Below are 22,788 nucleotides of genomic sequence, written 5' to 3' on the forward strand. Positions count from 1 at the left end.
ATCTCCATACTTCAATATCCCCAAACTAATGGTATGATCAATATTTAAATCCATAATCTTGTATAATAATAAAATGATCTCTTTATAATTATTGGCATCCTTGTTCAATGCTTCAAGATCAAGGAACATCACCTCTCCCAATCTCAAGGTTTCCTTATAGAGGTTGTTAATTCTCTCAATCATAGGCAGACCCATTATGTTCATATCTTAAACCCATCCTTGCCCAATTTACCCTAAATGCTTTTCCTCCTATAATCAGGCAAGTAAAGCCTTATTCTCTTTGCCTAATGGGTCGAAAGGATTGTAGGAAAATGACTCCCCTAGAAAAATGGCAAGTGGCACTAATATCTACTTGATATATTTAGACAACTTGTTGGATGTTTTAGGTTAGCCATTTTTGGCTAGTGGTTGTGGCTTGGAGGTCCCATGTCGTATGTATAAATATTGAAATCCATTAGTGAGAGCTCTAGTATATTTTCCTCACCCTAGGCTTGAGTAATCTCCATCACCACATTTCTTATAGTAGTATCTCTCCCTAAGGCAGTGAGGGTATGATCTTTCTTGGACTTGTTGGCTAGTGGTTATGGCTTTGTTGCTTAGGTGAGTAGATCCTTAGGATGAGCACTCTCTTCTAACCTTGTTCTCTTCTTTTCTAGGGTGTTTTCCAACCATGATTCAATAGTCGAGATATTAAGGGGAGACTAAAGAGAGTTCACATTAAAGAGCTTCCTCACCATGGGAAGAGTATTTTTGTTCTTATAAGAAAAGGGGAAAATAATTTCTTTAGAAGAGGTTGTAGTAGTGGGAACATTTCCCTGATCTCCCTAGTACTATGGAATTCCCTTTGATTGTGAGCCTCTATTGAGTCCATCATAGGGATGGTTCCCACTAGATCCGTCTAGGTTGATCACCTCTACATTCACATCCTCCCCTTTCTTTGCTTCATGTTCTTTATTGTTATCTTTTTCTTTATCCTTCTTCTCTACATTAGTAGACCCTATGTTTGGAAAAGAATCACCTCTTTAGGTGGGTCAAACTTGGATGCTCCTTTCTGGAGGTTGGTCTCCTCCACTAGTAGTCTAGGAAGGTCTCAAAGTGGTATATGTAGTAGAGATGGAACTTGAAGCAAAAGTAGAGGATGCTTGAGCTGGATTGACAATGTTGGTGCCACTTGTTTTCTTGCTTCTCTCTTTAGTCCATTCTACCTAATTATCTATCCACTTTAGGAATGCCTACCATAAAATCATCCAAAGTCTTCCCCATACTCTTTATAGGTAGAGTAAACTCAATGGAAGTGCCTTTGATCTCATTCAACTATGTAGATGGTTGCATGCACAAACCAAACTCTTCAACGTGCCCTACATCAATGTATACTATATACATTTTAATTTATTGTCCAATTAGCCTAGAGAAGAATATTTCTCTACTCTCAAAATCATCTGCACAATTTTCCCAATAATATTCTACCATAATGATGTTCCTGAAGCTCAGACCCAATTGCATATTTTACTTGATATAATTGATAGGGTTGAACTTCAATCTTATTACTTTATATGAGCCCAACTTGCACCTTTCTCTAAACAAAATTAACATATTCTTTGCATCAGAATGCAAAGTATGGGAATACATCCCAACTATGATAAGGAAATTAATACTAGCTTTTCATGCATCTAAAAAAATGGTTTTCACCTCTAGGATTTGTTAACAAAGATCAATTAGGATAATTCTATCATCTAAGTACCTTGGTAGCTTCTAGGAGAAGTCATTAAACCAAGCTACTCTAGTATACATGAATGAGGGGAATTTTATGAAATAACTATCAAATTAGATCAAAATAGAGATAGCTTCTAGGGTAATCTCATCTTTGAGAATTCATGGAGTTCTCTGCATAGCCGCATTGTGAAGGCATTGCTCATTTTTGTGAAGTCCACATAGTTATTGTGCAACTGTAGGCATGGGTAGAAATCATACACTTGGATATCTTCATCATAATCCTCTACATGATGGAGCCTGATCCATAACTGAATGGTTGCTAAGGTATATATCAAATAAGAAGACATGAAGAGCTTCTTTTGTGTCTTTGTTGTTTGCAATCACCTAGATAACTACTCGCTCAATATTTGATCCCAATCTATATGCTTGTCTTCTCCACATACCACTTGCACTAGATACTAATAGTGCTTAATGAAATTTGTGTCATCTTCATTCTATTAATCTTGGATATGTTTTGACAAGGTAGTGACATAACACTCAGTCATTATTCTACCAGTATTATAATGCAAGCTGAGTGATCAAAAAAGTTTAGCAATCAATGTGAGCCAAGTGATCAAGCATGTTGAGCATAAGTTCCTAGACAATACATGCCAAGTAATATACATAGTCAGTATTGACTAGATAGTTAGTTCCAAGTCATTCATGAGCCAAGTTACAACATTGAAGATATAGTGGATGTCGAGCATGAAAGGCTTCAAGTCCCGAGTGAACAGTTTTGGACATAGTTGTTTGTAATGGCACAAACTCCTATGTAAACCAATTTTGGGCCAACATAAGGATTGTTTTACAATTCTAGAAGAATTATATAGGTGTATATTATAAATCCCTATGTAGTACATGCAACCAATAAAATTGAGGGATGTTCTAAGCAGCAAAATGGATGAATCCTAATCGCTGATTTTTACCTAACCCTAGCCAACTTATGCTTACTTAAGGAGAAAAACCCTAAAATAGTTTGGAAGTCATGAATGCATGAGAGGAAATGCTAAGTACAAAGAGAATTTGTAGTGGCTATGGAGGTTGTGATCATGTTATGAATTGCAAAATCAGTTAGAGAGAATAGAGGAAAGTAGAGAGATGACAAAGGAGATATATCTAATTAGAAGGATCAAGTACACACCAGGAAAGAGAAGATTTAAAAAATAGCAACAGAGTGCTAACTAAAGCATTAATGCTAAAAAATTTTAACAGATGAATTAGTGAAAATCTCCTAATAGTGTAGTTTTAATAGGATTTTGTAAATCCTTTAACAGGGTGCTTACTTTATTACAAGTTAAGGTCCTTTAACCAGACACACTTTTAGCAAGGTGTTAAAATTCTTTAATAGGGTGAGACCTAATAGTCTTTGTAAGATTTTAAAAGGGTGGACCTTTCATAGGGCAGATCATAGTTCATGATCAAACTTATTGTAACCTTAATTGGCTACACTTTATAGCTATGGTAGTGAGGATTTGTGGGTGTCATCCCTACCCTTGTTGTTTTCTTGGCAACCAAATATCTTATGTCATATGTGTTATTTATTTCATGCTATGGATGAACATGTTTAATTTTCTATTTCAATTTACATGCATATTGTGAGATGGATGTGTGGTGAATATTTTTATGGTTAAATTTTTGAAGTACTGATTCACCCACCCCCCCCACCCCCCGTGCCCCCCATTGTTTTTTTAAAACAATTGATATTAGAGCCGTGTTCTCTGGAAAGGAAAGCTTTGTAGCTTTGAGGAAGGATCTTGAAGATGAAAGTATACAAATTGGGAAAGGTTATTGATAATCAGAAGATTGAAATACAACTTATTCTACATTAGTTGAATGAAGCAAGTGAGTTTGATGCAATAGTTGTAATTCTGATGGAAAAGAATGGTGCCCTAATTGAAGAGGTTAGAAATATTAAGATAGAACAAGAAATCCAACCAATATTGTTATGTGATGTAACTAAGAAAAAAAATAAAGTTGAGGAAGACAAAGTCATGATTGAAGATAACCAAAAAACATTGGCCAAAAGATTGGAAGAGAAGACATTAGAGGTACAATAGATTGCTAATATGCAACTGGATACAATGAATCAATTGATGATTATCAATCATGAATTGAATGGAAAGGATATTAAGATCACAATCCTGAAGTTACAAAATGAACAACTGAGGAATGAATTGACAAAAGAAAAAGAATTTCCTAAAAGTTTTAACAAACCTAGTGAAGCTATCAAAAACTTTGAGAAACTGATGAGATCTCCTAGATCCAACAATGGTACTACTGGATTAGGATACACCAATACTAAGGAAGGAGAAAATTCTAAAATTGGTGAACAAAGAAACAAAAAAGGTAAGATCTACAACCCCACTTGTCATAATTGTGGAAAGTTAGGTCATACCACAAATGTTTGTAGAAGCAACAGTGCAAATTAGAACCCTAAGCAAAAGTTCAAGGGTTACTATTATAAGTCAAACAAGTAAGGACAACATGCACATGAATGTAGGACCGAGACTTCAAGCACACAAATATTTGAAGAATATTGCCACAATTTTTAGAAGTATGGACATAAAGCATATGAATGAAATTTTAATGCAAAATGGACATCAAACAAGTAGAAAAATGTGCAACAAAATGGAAAATCCTACAATTGGGATTACAACACAAGGTACAGTTGCCATTATTGTTAAGAGTATGGATATGTTCTTAAGAATTACATTAGAACACATTTCATAAGTGATTATAGTATATGGTTGAGTAAGACTACATGCTTTAGTTGTTTGAAGATTAGACACATCAATAGAAATTGTCCAACAAGGTCAAATGTACCAAGTAGTGAATTCAGTAATGGTAAAGAGAAGGATGATCTTGAAAAAGTCAAAATGAAAATGAACAAGACATGGAAGAAAAATGAAGATTGCGACACACCAAGTTCAAATGAGGTCACTTCATTTAATGGATCGGGTGATCACATCACCCCCAACTATGCAATCAAAAGGTATGTGTAGGATTGATATTTCAATGATATACTTTACATCCGTTTGAAGAATCTAAGTTTTGAAAATATTATATAAGCATGAATTAAGATGTAATATATTGGTTAGAACCTAGAAGAAATCTATAGTTTTGTTAGTTTTCATGTTGTTGTCGAGCATGGAAGGTTTCATAGTTACTGTCGAAAGTGAAAGGAATTTTAGTTGATGTCATGTTATTAAGTATAGTAGTATTAGCTGAGCATGCTATATATAACAAGCATAGTGGAAGTCATGTGTAAGACAAGTGAGTTGGAAACCTTATATTAATTGAGCTTACAACTATATAAGCATTAAGCATTTATTACAAAATTTTAAGGGTTATATAGTCATTTCTTGACTCATTTGCATTCACCAGTAATCAAAGAGAGAAGAAAGAGCATGAAGTATAATTTTAATTGGATATTATTGCATTATCAAACTAAATTCAACTACAACTCGACATATCATCAGATTGAGAAGGTATTTTATTGGTGTCAAGTTTTACTGTTTGAATTTTCATAAGCCCTAATTATCAAATATGGTAGCTAGCTCTTCTGTAAATGTTAGGAAAGAGGGAAAGGAAGTGTTGAATGTGAAATTAATTATTAATGATGTAAAAAAAACTCCTTTCTCAATAATACCTAAAATTGTATATAAAGGAGACCCATCTGATGTGCTATCAATGATACCACCAAAAGTCTTAATGATTCAGGATGTCAGGTGTTGTTATACATGAAAAGTTGGAAGTATAGGGGACATGGAGATAAGAAAATTGTATAGTAAAATTTGTGATGATGGATTTTTGAGAGAAGAGAATAAAATTTTAGAAAGGAAAGGGTTGACCCATGCCATTGATTTCCCTAATGTATTTAAGACTAAATGGATCAAGATTGTGCTTAGTAGAATAAATGACAACTTCATATGGTTGGAAAATGGACCAATTAAGATCACTAAAAGGATCATTAAGTAAGTGATAAGGTATCCTACCCTAGGCAAACCCAAGAGCATGCAAAGTGATGTGAAGGAAGTGATTGAGAAGAACACAGGTGCAATTTGGAACAATAAGGGAATTTCCATAGATTCTATCTCAGAACCCCTAATTGCTTTTGTTGTGAGTGTGATAGCTCACAAGTTCTTTCAATCTAGTAGATTGAGTAGCATGTCCTACATGGCTATGGATCTGGGATACAAAATAGAGAAGAGAGAGCACATTTATGACCTTGCTGAGTTGTAACTTAAACAACTATTTGAAAACTTGTGGGCCATAAGGAAAACTAAGAGCACATTTTTCAAATTTGGTTCTTTACTAGTTTGTATATTCTTTTATGTGCAGAACACATTTCCTTCATTCGGTAAAGTTGCTTGGAAGACTAACAAGTCTATTATAGTTTAGATTGTAGAATTCATAGAGAAAATTGGGGATAACTTTGACTCAGTAAGGACTATTTATTTTGAGGATTTTAAGAAATCCATGTAGAAGAGACTAAGGATTTAACTATCACTAGTTGAGGAACATTACAATAATGTTTGCTTCTTAGTTTGTGCTGACTATACATATGTGCAGGTAGCTTTTCCTAGAGTCAGATGTCTTAAGCCCTTGCCATATAAGATAAATGTTGATGAGGCATCTACAACTATTACAACTTTACTAGCAAAGGAAATAGATAAAAGTGTCACCTCATTTGGTAACTGTGATGAAGCAAAGTCTAGAATTACAATTGACTTGAAGGCTAATTATGTGGTAAGGAAAAAGAATAAACTCATGAAGAAGCTAAATGAAAGATTTGGTGAAGGGAGAGATGAAAAAGATGATGAGGATGATGAAGAGGAAGAACAAGTCAAAACCCCCTTGTCAATTATTCAAGGACAAGGAGAAGATGAGGGAGCTCATGAAGAAGGTGTCAAGGAAGAACCTAGGCTTGTTGAGAAGAAAAGAAAGGGTAATGAGCTTGAAGTGGAGAAACTCAACAAGAAGCTTGTGAAGATTTCACAATAGAGGCCAACATTTGTTGTTACTAGATTTAGCACAAGGGTAGCCACTAAGAAAGTCAAGGTTTTTGAGAAAGCTAAAGGAAAAGGGACTACTGCTTCAACAAAGCCACACTATCTAGTAAAAAAGACATATGAAGAGGAGGAAATATATAGCTTCAGTCGAGTCAAATGAGAAGACAAAATTAGATGACATGAGTCAGTTCAAGGTGGTAAGCCACAATGCCTCCTTTGACTTAGATAATTTCTGTGAAAATATTAAAAAAAATGCAAATTTTTCTAGTTATGCACACATAGATTTTGATAAGATAGGAAAATTTGAACAAAATACTATAGAGGAAGCCATAAATGTGATGATGGCTACATTAAAATCAACTCTTATTGAGATTTCCAACTCACTACCTAAGAGTCTATATGGCTGAGTTGACCAAAAATGGCAACACAACCTACAAATAGAGAGACAAATTAGGGAATCAACTTTAGCCCAAGTAATGCCAAAATTGGATAAAAGACAAATTACCAAGGCTATGGAAAAGCACAAAACAAAATTTTATCCCAAATATAGAGCTTTCCATATACTGAATAAGTAAATTAAGGATGTGGTAAGCAAAAGCATAGCTATTTGGAAATCAATTTACAAGTTACCCACTCTTGCAATAAAAGAGAAAGGTGAGCAAGCATTGCAAGAGCCTGAGAAAGTTGAACAAGGAACAACTGATCAAGTGCCTCAAGAGGTGTCAGTCAAGGATGGTAGTCTAGGAGGCATTAAGAATGAAGCAATGGGTAGAAGAGGCTACAACTGAAGTAGAGCAGCAAGATGAAAAAAATGTACAAGATGTAAAAGTGTTGAGTAGTAGTCCTCCACATGTAAACCAAGTGAGTCAACATGAATCAATACAAATCAAGGATGTTCTTGACAATTCTTCTTAGAACATCAATCTTTTAACTGAGGATGATTTAAAGAAGATATTGAAGTGTTCCACCATGGTAGCACAATTATGGACAAATCCTATATTGGTGAGAACAAATGAAATTGAAAATGTATATATGGCATTAGTAGGGGAGAAGCAAATTGACACATCTAGTGTGCCCCTAGAGGTAAAAATTGCAAAAAAATAGAGTACAAGAACTCAATAGAAAGGTGTTATTACAACTTTAGTTGCATTACCTCTAATGCCATTCATTTCACATAAGCAAGCCTTACTTACAATTGAGAAAGATGGAATAGAAGTCAAACTAGGTTGGGAATCTAATCCTGCACCTACACCATAGATACAAGGTGACGAATAGAAAGAGGGTAGACAAGATGACAAGCTTGAAGAGTTGAAGGTGACTATTGACATAGAGGAACAAGTTTCCATCCAAACTCTAGTTACCTTACTAGTTTCTATGACTCCTACCAGTACTCAAATCCTTCAGAGGTTGAGCACTCAAGCCACATCATTGCAAATATCTAGACCAAGTGCAAAAATATCAAGGAGCTTAGAAGAAATATCCTATGGAGATGTAAGTCTTGATGAGGTGATTGAACTTCCCAAGTTTGATCTAAAAAAATCATCATTGAGTAGGTGAGTATTCTACATGAATCTCTACATATGAAGAAGCACCAAGAGTTGATAAGAATGAAGCACAAGTAGAAACAAGTGCTTCATGACATCAAAGACCTATTAATTGAAGCTTTCAGTCTCCTAGTTCCTAATGAAGATAAACCTATTCTTGAGCAACTAGTAAATATTGTTGACAAGATAAATGATGATGACCTAGACTCAAACACTAAAATGTTAGAATGGTCAAAAAAGAAGTTTTAGACAAAAGTTCTTGAAAAGATATCTAGTGTTATTGCACTATGATAGGTTGAGCTAGAAACAAAGATAGAGAATGTGAAGAAGGCATTGGAGAATATTTTCTTTCTTTACACCAAGTTGTGTGATGTGAGTCTTTTCACACAAGAAATTTAGAGGCATGTTGACCAACTAGAGGGAGTTCTAAAGACTAGAGGTAATACCTTACAACTATCTCCTAGTCAAACTCAATCACATTTTTAGAGACTACTATCCACTCAAGGTAGGCTTTCCTAGCTCAAGAACAAGATGCTAATATTCAAGCTACCTTGATCATCATCCAATCCATGTTGACCCCACACATGGAAGTGTTACACAAGGAACTTATGTTCGCTAAAAAATTGATGAAGGAAGACTCTCATATTTCCACTCTTGATGGCTTCATTAACCTTATTGTTGAGCTAGACATATAGTATTAGTCTTTAGAAGTAGCTTGTAACAAAGGATAACCTTAGTGGTTAATATTTTCCAATTTTCTAATCTCACTCATTGGAGACCCTAGATTTGGCTTCTTCTTTTTTGTACTTTTGGGGTATCCATGTTGCCTACACTTTACCAAAATCAGGTCCCATGATTAGGCTAGTTACCAATAATAATATGGAAGTATTTATATTTTAGTGATAACTTTGCCAATGGGACCTAAATTTTTGCATAGTAAATTAAATATTTTCGCTTACAATTTTCAAGGCTTTATCTTAATTGGTGGTCATATTTGCCAATATTTTGTAAAAAATTAAGTTACACTATAGATTAAGTATGTAGATTTTACATGTGTCTCTATTCTAAAGACTTTTCATGAAACCTTTTATCTTTTCTCACTTTACCATAGAATAGATTTGGTTGGGGACACATGTCTTTACTTTTGAAACTTGCTTTAAAACTTGGTATCCTTTTCAAAATTTGGCTTGAAATAGGATTTAGACTGTCGATTTAGGATCATCTAATAGTTAAGAATAATAAGGGTGCTTCCCCCAAACCACCATTCAATAATTTGGAGGGAAGCTATAATGATAAAAGTGGGCTAAATTCAACCTTAAAGTTTGATAATTTATTAGGCTCCATATAATAAAAATAATAATAAATCATCATCTTTTAGTCTGTGTACTTTTCTTGATTATTTTTATCAATAATGAAAGATTCACCATGATTTTATAGAATTTTCATATGATTGAAAAATAATCACCAATAAAATTAATGAAATTCATAATTAAAAATAAAATTTTGCCAATAGAAATTAATTTTTTCCCACTAAACTAATGTTCGATTTGCCAAAATTTTATACTTTTTTCTAAAGGGGGTTTCTTAAAGTTTCCCTTGCCTATAACAATTAGGATGTAGCTTTAAAGATCACCATGGAGGTCCATAAACATTTTTGGACAAACACATGCTTAGTGTACCACCCATGACACAAGTTTCAAAAAAGGGGGATAAAAAAAGATAATAGGAAATGAGAATGAAGAACACAGTTTTGAGATAGAAACAAGGAACAACAGTAGTAAAACATATTTACTCATTAGTAGTTATCAAAATTTAGATACAAAAAAGGAACACTTAACTCAAGGGGAGCTATGAAATTTTGGAGAGGTATGACTATTAAGTCACCAGTTATGCAAAATTTAGAGATTTTGAAATTTTGTATGAGAACTGAGTAATGTATATATATTCTCTGAGTTATGCTCATAATAAAGGATTGTATATGCATGAAAACATGTTTTTTCCACTCATGTCAAAGAGGGAGATTGTTAATCTTAGATTGGTTTTGAGAAGGCAGTGACAAAACACTTAGTCATTATTCTATCATTATTACAGTGCAAGCTGAATGGTCAAAGCAAGCCAAGTAATTAGTGTGAGCTGAGCGATTAAAGCATGTGTAATGTCCCCATTTTAGCAATTGACCAAGTGTGTGTGCGTTAGCCTTGTTCTACATTGTCTTGAGGGCTAATGAAGGGTTTAATGGGATTCTGGAGTGTTTTGGCCTAGTCATTTCCAGTTTGGGCCAAAATGAAGTTGATTTACTCAGCTTCAGGCATACTTACTATTTTTAGTAAGTCAGCAGGACACAGTGTAGGTCAATTTTGGTGATTGGATTTGATACTCCTTAGTGAGAGCTTTTTGATGAGCTATCACTCGCATCATTCAAAGTCTGATTACTAATACATTTTAATGCCTGAAGTTTTATTAAAGTAACATCTAATTTAATTGTAAAATATTAAAGTGTTACTTTAATATTTATTTTATGGGGATGTGTACCCAAGGGAGACATAAGGGGTATTTTAATATATGTTTTATATACTACACATCTTTTATCCCACATTGCCCATATGAGTTGCACGGACCCTTGGAAATAGAATAAAAGGAAGCATTTGTGGCTTCATTAGTAGGTTGAATATGAGAAGAAATTGGTGTGTGAGTTGCAGCTCCATTCTTGGCATTTGATGACGTCTATCCTCTCTTGTAACATTCTAGACGTCATTCCTTTGGGTTTTAGCCTTTGGAATTCTTTGTTATTGGCTTCATTATAAGGCAATTTAGTTGCATTTCCAGCTACAGACAGATTTGGTATTTTGCTCATATCTTCTTCACTACTTTTTCGACGCTTATGCCACTTTGAGGGAATGATATTACAAAGGTAGTGGACTGAAGGACAAAGCACTGTAGCAGCAAGTTTGAAAGCATGGGCTGGAGTATTATGTCAATACTGCTGAAGTAATTAGTGAGTTGATAAATTTTCCATGTATTTGGTTTTATGAATTCTGAAAATAACATTTTATTAGCAGCAGTTCATTTCAACTTTGCATATTATTGTAGTTTCTTTCTTGTTTATGTTGTATGATACCAATTCCATGCACAAAACACAAAAAACAAATAAATGTTTGATTTTAGGAGTTATAAGGGGTTTAAAACATTAAACGGAGAAATAAGAGGTTGAATGCAAACTGTTTGACAAAATTCCTTTCAGCAAATTGGTTTAGTTTTTTGGGACATCCAGGCGTGCCCATTATATTGGTATCAGAGCCATAAGTCCTACCATCCTGTGGAGGTCTTATAGGGAATTTGAAATAGCCAGATAGAGGGAAAAGTGTTTGACGAAATGTCAAAACACTAAAATCAGAAAAAAAAAAAAAAAAAAAAAAAAACATAGGCTAAGCATTTATGTTTCAGCATGCGACAGGGGCCTTATAATTTTTGCAATACCCGAGCAAGACAAAATAGGATTTCAAACTTGCAAATAAAATAGTCTAGTACATCCATGTAGGGGGACATTGAATCCAGCCATACAGACACAGAGGAGATATTCTTTGATTAGGACAACAATATGGGTTATCGAGATGACAGGAATACAGGATTAGGCGGAGGTGGGAATGCCAGTCTAGATCAGGGGGATGTAATGTTTAGACAATTACTGGATACATTAGAGTAGGGGCAGCGTATGTAGTAGGAGCAGAATAGGTGAATGGACATGATGTTGCAACTCATGGATAGACAGATGGGTGTCAATATTAATCCAGGTGATGCCAACAACAGAAACAATAACAATGAGAGAAACAATAACAATGGGGGAAACAATAACCATGGAGGCCAAGGCAAAAACAATGGTCTTGGGAATAACATTAATGGTAATAATGGACACGGCAACAATGGGAATGAGGCTGATAACTTTAGACACATTGCACGCCCAGTGCGGACTACGAGCTCAAGACCTCTTCTACCCACCTTCCCACCCAGAGATCCGGTTCAACCAGTAAATGAACCATAGATTACCGAGTTACAAGATTAGTTCAGGAGGGACTGGGAGGCTAGTGGACCAGAGTTTTAGGCAGATATTTCCCTTAGAGATTATATGGACTTGAGGATGAGACACATGCCTAGAGCAGGAGGGAGAAATCAAAACTTTGAGCTGAGAAAGAAAGTTGGAAAACTTTCCTTACCTTATTATGATGCTTCAGGGAAGATGACTACACGAGCTTGGGTGCAGAAGGTAGATACATACTTGCAGCTAAATCCTATGCTTGAGGAGGAGGCTATCAAGTATGCGGCTATGCACTTGGATGGCGTTGCACATGAATGGTGGCATCATGGCATGGTGACTTTGGGGCATAATCAGATTACATCCTATGAGGAATTCACCAAAACATTGATTGAGAGATTTGACACTAGGGATCTCGAGTTACATTTCAAGGAACTAGCACAGTTAAAACAGTCAAGTTCTGTGGATGCTTACATTGCCAAGTTTTAGCGCTTGTCTGTACTTATTACTAATATCTCTCCTAGTTGATTGGTGGTGTTATTTTGTGATGGTCTTGCTGATCCATTATGAGATTGGGTGAAGGGACATGATCCACTCACCTTAGCTGAAGAAACTAAAAAGGCACAAGATTTAGCCCCTTCGGTATACAAAGGAAAAAACCATTCAACAAACTCTTCCTACTGCAAGGACAAAGACAAAAAATTGTTTTAGAAAGAGTATAGAAAACCCAAAGAAGGATCAAAAGGACTAGACAATGAAACCTTGAATGAACTTCGAAAGAAGAAGCTGTTCTTCCATTGTAGAGAGCCTTGGGACTTATCCCATAAATGTTCTCTCAAGGCTAAGGCAAATCAAATGGAGTACTTTTCAGTAGAAGATTTAGAGTCAGAGGGGGAGGATCAACACTCCAATTCAGATGAGGGTAACACTATAGAGGAGAGAAACATTCCTAAGGATGATAGATTGTTGGCACGCTTGACAGGGGTTCAAAAGGCAATCACATTTAAGGTCAGGGGTACTATCCAGGGGCAGAAAGTGATATCTCTTATTGACACTAGGGCTATACATAACTTCATAGATGCACAGTTGGTAGCTAGGAGAGGGTTACAGATAGAGGAGCATGATGGGTTTAGAGTCATGGTGGCTAACGGTGATAAATTATTATGCACTCGGAAGATATCTAATCTTCACATCAGGTTTGGAGATGGCTACGAGTTAAAGGATGAGTTCTATGTTGTGGACATGGGAGATTATGATGTTATCCTCGGCATGACATGGATGGCTTTACTAGTGGAGTTCACACTCAACCTAGAAAAATTGGAGATGAGATTCTAGCATGAGGGTAGAACTATGGTACTTAGAGGTCTTTCAGATGGAGGTTGCAGAGTAGTGTCCTTGAGGAGAATGTAGAGACTTTTTCGTCATGATGACATAGAGTTGGCGGCAGAGTGCTACATTATGCCAACTTCACTAGAGCCACAAGAAAAGAGTCATCCACCAAATATCCAGAAGATACTTGATAGACATGCTAAAGTATTTAGCAGTATTCCTCATGGGGTTCCTCCTGATAGAGGGATGAAACTTGTTATTGAGCTCAAGGAGGGAGCCAAACCAGTTATGATTACTCCCTATTGTCATCCTAAGAAACACAAGGATGAGATAGAGAAGGTGATTAAGGATTTTTTGGAGATGGGGGATATCAGGCCCAGTAAGGGCCCCTTTGCTTTAGTAGTAGTATTGGTAAAGAAGAAGGATGGGATGATGTGCATGTGTATCGATTACAGGGCACTGAATAAGAAAACAATTTAAAACAGGTATCTCATTCCTAGGTTGATGAGTTGCATGGGGCATGCTTCTTCACCAAAATTGATTTGCGATTTGGATACCATCAAATTAGGATGAGAGCAAAGGACATTGAGAAAACAACCTTTCAATGTCACTATGGACACTTTGAGTTCATGGTTATGCCATTTGGTCTAACCAATGCACCCGCTACATTTCAAAGTTGTATGAACCAAGTATTCAGGAAGCAGCTAAGGAGATTTGTCTTGATCTTCTTTGATGAAATCTTGGTCTTCAGTAAGACCTAGGAGGAGCACTTACATCATCTGGAGGAGGTGTTATCTATTCTGGAGAGAGAGTCATTGTATGCCAAGGAATCTAAATGTGAGTTTGGCATGACTGAGCTCCTTTACCTTGGGCATATCATTAGTGCAGATGGTGTTCGAGTTGATCCTCAAAAGATTAGAGCTATTGCAGAGTGGCCTACTCCCACAAACCTTACATAGCTTAAGGGATTCTTTGGTTTAAGTGGTTTTTATAGGAGGTTTGTTAAGGGATTCTCACAGATTGCTACACCCTTGACAAATCTTAACAGGAAAGGAGCCTTCGTGTGGATAGGGGCAACACAGAGGTGTTTTGAGCATTTCAAGCAGGTAATGTCTTCATGTCCAGTTCTAGCTCTACCAGATTTCACAAAGCCTTTTGAGCTTCAGTGTGATGCATCAGGTGATGGGATTGGAGTAGTATTGATGCAGGAGAAGCATCCCATTGCATTCGAGAGTAGGAAGCTTCAAGGAGTTGAGAAGAGTTATTCTGTCTATGATCAAGAGATGTTGGCCATAATCCATGCATTGGCCAAATTTCGATCATATTTGGTAGGTGGATCTTTTGTGATCAAGAGTGATCACAACAGTATTAAATACTTCATGAGCCAGCGTGATCTTAATGACCGGCAACAAAAATGGGTGACTAAATTGCAAGCTTATGACTTTGACATAGAGTTTGTCAAAGGTAAGAAAAATGTGGTGGCTGATGCCTTATCTCGGAGACCTCACTTATGTGCTCTGGCAGAGATTTTAGGAGATTGGAGAGATTGGATTATAGCAGAGTATGTCGGAGATGCTTGGGCTTCTGGATTGATTTCAGGTACCATACATGATGATCTCTATGAGGTGATAGATCGATTGATCAGAGTTCAAGACAGGGTTTATTTGATTTCGTCATCACATTTTAGAGAGGCGATACTGAAGGCATTTCATGATGCACCCACAGCTGGACATCCGGGGGTCTTCAAGACCTACAGGAAGATTCGAGAGCAGTTTTCATGGAAAGGGCTCAAGGATGATGTTCAGAGGTATGTCAGGGAGTGTGTAGTTTGTCAATAGAATAAGGGAGAGCACACATTTCTTGCAGGTTTATTACAGCCCTTGCCCATTCCTGATAGGAAATGGGAAAGTATTTCGATGGAATTCATCACTGGTTTACCACGAGTGCAGGGAAGAGATTTTATCTATGTGGTGGTGGACCGCTTGATGAAGTTTGCTCACTTCTTTGCTATTCCGTCCACTTACACAGTAGTACCGGTGGCAAATCTTTTCTTTAGAGAGATATTCAGGTTACATGGGCTACCTAGATTCATTGTCAGCGACCAGGATAGTAAATTTATGAGTGTTTTTTGGCAAGAGTTTTTTAGGTTGTGTGGTACATATCTTACACCTAGCACTAGTTATCATTCATAAATAGATGGGAAAATAGAGATTGTGAATAAATGGGTGGAAGGATATTTGAGGAACTATGTAACTGCACAACAAAAGGCTTGGATCAGATGGTTGCATATGGGAGAGTATTGTTATAACACCACTTATCATATCTCCATCAAGATGACTCCTTTCATGGCACTCTATGGTTATGAAGCACCTAGCTTCATGGATTTAGTTTTGGGGGATAATAGAGTGCCCAAAGCCAAAAACTTATTGCAGGATAGTTAGGACATCCTAAAAGGGCTCAAAGAGAATATACAACAGGCCCAGAATCAACAAAAATTATATGTTGATCAGCACTGAATAGAGCGTAGCTTCGAGGTAGGGGATATGGTTTACTTGAGGCTACAACCATATAGACAGTCATCACTCAAGAAGAGTGGAGCTAAAAATTTGAAACCTAGATTTTATGGTCCCTACAGGGTGATTCGCAAAGTGGGCAAAGTCGCCTATGAGCTTGAGCTTCCAGAGGGCAATCGAGTGCACAATGTGTTTCATGTGTCTAGGCTTAAGAAAGCCATTGGTTAGAATGTAGTGCCTTCTATAGATTTACCCCCTTTGGATGAGGAGGGGAAGCTTGTGTTAGTACCCAAGGCTATTCTGGACACTAGAGAGAGGAAGCTTAGAAATAGGATAGTGAAGAAGTATTTGGTCAGATGGAGAGACCTGCCGGAAAAAGATTCTACATGGGATAGTGAGCAGGTTATTCAGCAGGCTGGATTGAGATTGCTTGAGGACAAGTAATTTCAAGGGGGGTAGACTGTAATGTCCCCATTTTAGTAGTTGACCAAGTGTGTGTACATTAATGGGATCCTAGAGTGTTTTGGCCTAGTCATTTCCAGTTTGGGTGAAAATGAAGTTGATTTACTCAGCTTCAGGCATACTTACTATTTTTAGTAAGTCAACAAGATATAGTGTAGGTCAATTTTGGTGATTGGATTTGATACTCCTCGGTGAGAGCTTTTCGATGAGCTATCACTCACATTATTCGAAGTCCGATTGCTAATACATTTTAATGCCTAAAGTTTTATTAAAGTAACATCTAATTTAATTGTAAAATATTAAAGTGTTACTTTAATATTTATTTTATGGGGATGTGTACCCAAGGGAGACATAAGGGGTATTTTAATATATGTTTTATATACTACACATCTTTTATCCCACATTGCCCATATGACTTGAGCAGACCCTTGGAAATAGAATAAAAGGAAGCATTTGTGGCTTCATTAGCAGGTTGAATATGAGAAAAAATTGGTGTGTGAGTTGCAGCTTTGTTCTTGGCATTTGAGGACATCTATCCTCTCTTGTAGCATTCTAGACATCATTCCCTTGGGGTTTGGCCTTTGGAATTCTTTGTTATTGGCTTCATTATTAGGCAATTTAGTTGCATTTCCAGCTATAGGCAGATTTGGTATTCTGCTCATATCTTCTTCACTACTTTTCCGACGCTTATGCCACTTTGAGAGAATGATATTACGAAGGTAGTAGACTGATTGAAGGACAAAGCACTATAGAAGCAAGTTTGAAAGCATGGGCTAGAGTATTATGTCAATACTACTGAAGTAATTAGTGAGTTGATAAATCTGCCATGTATTTGGTTTTATGAATTCTGAAAATAACATTTTATTAGTTGCAGTTCATTTCCACTTTGCATATTATTGTAGTTTATTTCTTATTTATGTTGTATGATACCAATTCCATGCACAAAACACAACAAACAAATAAATGTTTTGATTTCTAGAGTTAGAAGGGGTTTAAAACATTAAATGGAGAAATAAGAGGTTGAATGCAAACTATTTGACAAAATTCCTTTCAGCAAATTGGTTTAGTTTTTTGGGACATCCAGGGGTGCCCATTACAGCATGTCAAGCATAAATTTCTAGAAAATACATGTTGATTAATATACATATTTAGTTACAAGCACATAGTTAGTATCGAGTCATTTAGGAGCCTTGTTACAACATTGGAGAAATAGTGGATCCGAGCATCAGAGGCTTCAAGTGCCAAGTGAATAGTTTTGGATATAGTTGTTTGTAATGGCACAAACTCCTATGTAAACCATTTTTGGGTTGAATTGAGGATTATTTTATGATTCAAGAAGATTTATACAAATATATATTATGAATCCTTATGCAGTACATGCAACCAATCAAAGTGAGGGATGTTCTAAGTGGCAACATGGATGAATCACAATCGTTGATTCTAACCTAACCCTGGCCAACTTGTGTTTACTTAAGGAGATATACCTTAAAAATATTTTGTAAGTCATGAATGCATGAGAGGTAAATGCTAAGTGTAGAGAGCATTTGCAATGGCTATGGAGGTTGTGATCATGTTATGAATTGCAAAATTAATTAGAGAGAATAGAGGAAAGAAAAGAAAGGATAGAGGAGACATATCTAATCAGAAGGATCAAGTACACACTAGGAAAGAGAAGATCTGACATCTAGCAATAGTGTTCTAACCGAAGGATCAATGTTGAAACATTTTAATAGGTGAATCAGTGCTAATGTCCTAAAAGTGTAGTCTTAATAGGTTTTTGTAAATCCTTTAACATGGTGCTTACTTTATTGTATGTTAAAGTCCTTTAACTAGGCACACTTTTAGTAGGGTATTGAAATCCTTTAATAGGGTGATACCTAACAATCTTTGTAATCTTTTAACAAGGCACACCTTTCATTGGGTAGATCATAATTTATGATCAAACTTATTGTAACTTTAATCAGCTACACATTACAACTACAGTAGTGAGGACTTGTGGTTATCATCACCACCCTAGTTTTACCTTCTCATTGGAGGGTTTATGGGTAACCAAATATCTTGTGTCATATGTCTTATTTGTTTTATGCTATGGATGAACATGTTTAGTTTACATGCAAATTGTGAGATGAATGTGTGCTAAATGTTTTTATGGTTAAAGTTTTGAAGTACTAATTCACCCCCCCCATTAGAGTTTACTTTTCCATTGTTATTTCTAACACATTCCATTTAAGCCTATATAAGAGTACCAAGATATTAGCAATCTCCCTCTTCAAGTTCGTGTCATAAAGCATTTTTGGTAGGTTACTTCAACTACTTCTTAACCCTTTGAACCATGTAGCTAACATGAAACCTCTTCTCACCATCTTCTTCTCATCATATTGCTATATCGAGTCCCAAAATTCCATTTCATTAAACTTCATTTTGGTAGACAGACGGAATCAATTTTACATTTTCCTAGTCAATTATGAGAAACACCTCATTATTTGGCATCTAATGCATTATGTGGTGGAGTTATAGAAAGAAATACCTTATTGAATTCTCTTTATGGCTTGAATAGTTATAGGGAACCCTATTGCCTCTACCAAGCCACTCTCCATCAATTTTTGTTTAATAGGATGAATTGGGCTAGACCTTAACCTTTTATGTAGATCATTAGATCATGGAGCCTAAGTTGAGATCATAGTCAATTTTGTTCAAGCTATCATAATGCTATGAATTTCATTCTCATGAATGAGAACTTATAAAAAAAAATATAGAGATTTTACATTGCTACAATAATTAAAAATGCATGTTTAGAAATTATGATGAGAACATGTCTCCAAAACCATTTTTATGGATTTCCTTTTGTGATCATTGAGACTAGGTTTACACATTGCATGAATGAAAGGTCATGCATTTGATTTGAAAATGATGCTTGGTTAATGATCAAATTTGAATTTAATGCCCATTTTTTCATGGATGGATCTTATATCATTGCATCCTTTTAAATTTATTTTATTTCCCATAATATAAGATTTTTTGTTCACTTTCCCTTTCAAACACAAAGTCACGAGCTTTTCAAAATCTTGGCTGTCAAATTTATAATATGGTTTGGTGATTCTCCCTACTATTGGGGAACCTAGGAATGTTCTCAAAATTCCCTTTAAGTGAATTTTTTAGGTTTGGAGTAGACATCTTTTGTCTTCCTACAAGTTTCCCACTTCATTGCTTTTTCTTCTTTGTAGATTTGTAAGAAGGGGGGGGTTGATTCTTATCCGAAGAGGTATATTTGGGGAATCCCCAAAGGAATATTTTGACCGTATCAACTCAACCTCTCATGGTGATCTTATTTCTCTTTACTTGTAGAGTGGCACCCAACTCATTTTTTTTCGACATGAGTAGAAGCAAGAATAGGGAAAACCAACAATCCCAATATATTAAAGTTTTATGATCATTCAAACATTCTTCTCATCTGTGGGAGTTTAAGACCTATCTTCTTATAAAAGAAATCAATTTCTTAAATCCAAATGTGTGTATTTATTTTTCCCTATCCCCCCACAACATGAATAGAGATAAAATGTGAGCATGGAAAACTTGAAAACCCACATAGCTAAAGTGAGTGAACCTGATGAGAATTGACTTGGCATAAACTCTGACTTTTAGACTTGGGCTTGGGGTTTAGAATATTTATAGACAAGAAGAGGAAGGGGTAAAAAGGATGGACTAAAATAAGGGAAACATATATCTTGTGGAAAGAATTGGTGAATCTAAAATTTTGATTATATTGATTACTTAATATTAACATATACCCGGGTAAAAGCATAGATCTGTGTCACCGTTTGTGATACAAAAACCTGTTTTGGTCAAATCTCATTTCTCTATCAAAACTCAATTTTAAAAAAAAACTAAAAATACCCTTTTATAGATTTCAGATTCAATATCATCATTATATAAATTTTTGAGTGTTTTGATTAGTTATAATATGCTATAATCTAAAAATATTATAAGTCGATATTTCAACATTTCAGAAGATGCTCTCTCAAAAAATGAAAAAAAATAGTAAATCATATCAAAAAAATAAAAAATATATATTTATCACTAGAGGAGAGAATCCTCTTCATGAATATGTAATTTTTTTTCAAAAAGGTATAGATTTGATAGGGAAGTTTTGACGGGAGGAAAAAACTGTTGGATTCTGACAAGGTCGAACTTGAGTACTTATAACAAAGAAAATATACATCAAAAATAATTATTTCTTTTTTTGTGCACTAGCTATACATGTCATCTATAAAATATTTTCAAATCATAACAAAAAAAGATGATTCACACATACTTGTTTGACGGGAACTACATCCTATATTTTTTACAGTTAAAAAAGGGACTTCAAAATAAAATAAAATGAATAAATTCTTAGTCAAAAAAATAATAAAAATTATAGGCATAAAATTCATAAAATTCTACACATTTCATTAGTTTACATCATCTTCATATTTTAAACGCAAATACCATTTTTTTTGTCATTAATGTTGAACTGTCACATTCTGATATCACTTTTCTTTATAAAAGGTGACACAGGTTTGTGCTTTTACCTACCCACTAAATTATTTCTTAATGCCAAAAGCAAAATTTTATATTTTATGATTAATAACCCATTTAATTAATACCTTGAGTTTTTTTATTACAAAATAAATAAATTTTGAAGGGACTTGAAACCCTTTACAAGGTGGTCTTCTAAAGATGAAACATGGCAATGCCAACAAAAAATAGATCATAGACCAAAATGACAATTGTGATAACAAGCTCTCACAACCTAGAATAAAAATTGAATGAAAAAACTAGCATGAAACTAGAAAAAGAAGATACGGTACACCATCCCTCAAAAGAGACAAAGTGAAATCCAAATAGACTCCCACAACCAAAGATAAAAGCTACAAGACAAAAAAAAGAATACTAGAAAGACAAAATGTAATCAACAGATTGTATGAAGACTAGAAAATTCCAATCCTATCTGACAAATAACACATTCAAAGATACACATTTTCTTCCCAATATGGAATTAAATATTTATATCAAAAGAGGGCGAAGATTTAGATTTTTCCTTTTATAGTTATACATCCCTCTTCTACCTACATAGCCTCAACCTACCATGGAATTAAAATTTAGTGGAGATGAACCCATGTCCTAAGAATAAGGTGAAAACCTCATAAGTTGAAGGCCTCAAGTCGTTTCATGCCTTGGAGGTCCCATATCATATGTTTGAACATTAAAATCTATTAATGAGAGCTTCACTATATTTCCCTCACCATGGGTCTGAGTCATCTTCATCACTATATTTGTTGTAGTAGTATCTCTCCCAAAGGGAACCAAGGTATGCATTTTCTTAGCCTTTTTGGATAGTGGTTGTAGCTTCACTACTTGGGTGAGTAGATCCTTGGAATTAGAACTCTGTTTTGCCTCTTTTCTCTTCTTTTTTAGGGTTTTCTCCAACCATGCTTCAATGGTCAAGACAATAAGGGAAGACTAAAGAGAGTCTGCATCAAAGAGCTTCATCACCATGGGAAGATTATTTTTCTACTTAGAGTAAAAGGAAAAAATAGTTTCTTTAGAAGAGGTCACAATAGTCAGATAATTACCTTGATCTCCTTGGTCCTATGGCATTTCCTATGGTTGTGGGCCTCAGTCAAGTCTATCATAGGGATGGTTCCCACTAGACCCATATAGGTTGATCACCTCTACATTCACATCCTCCTATTTCTTTGCTTCTTTTCCTTTCTCTTTCAAATTTTCTTTATCCTTCTCCACTTCTCCAGTAGACCCTTTTTTTGGAGCAAGGTTTCCTTTGTAGGTAGGTCAAACCTAGATGTTCCTTTCTAGAGGTTGGTCTTCTCCACCAATAGTTTGGGAAGGTATCGATGTCATAGATGTAGTGATGGTATAACTTAAGACAATAGTAGAGGAGACTTGAGCAAGATTCTCGCTCTAGTCCATTCCACCCACTTATATGCCCACTTCAGAATACCAACCACCAACTTGTCCAAAGTCTCTATGGTGTGCTTTGTAGGTGGAGTAGAGTCAATGGGAGTTCCTTTGATCTCATTCAAAAATATGTAGATGGTTTCTTATGTAAACCAAAGTCTTTAATGTCCCCTACATCAATTTCCACTCCA

Source organism: Cupressus sempervirens, chromosome 8 (genome assembly GCF_028749045.1).
Source record: "Cupressus sempervirens isolate cs-2001-9-10 chromosome 8, ASM2874904v1, whole genome shotgun sequence".
NCBI lineage: Eukaryota > Viridiplantae > Streptophyta > Pinopsida > Cupressales > Cupressaceae > Cupressus > Cupressus sempervirens.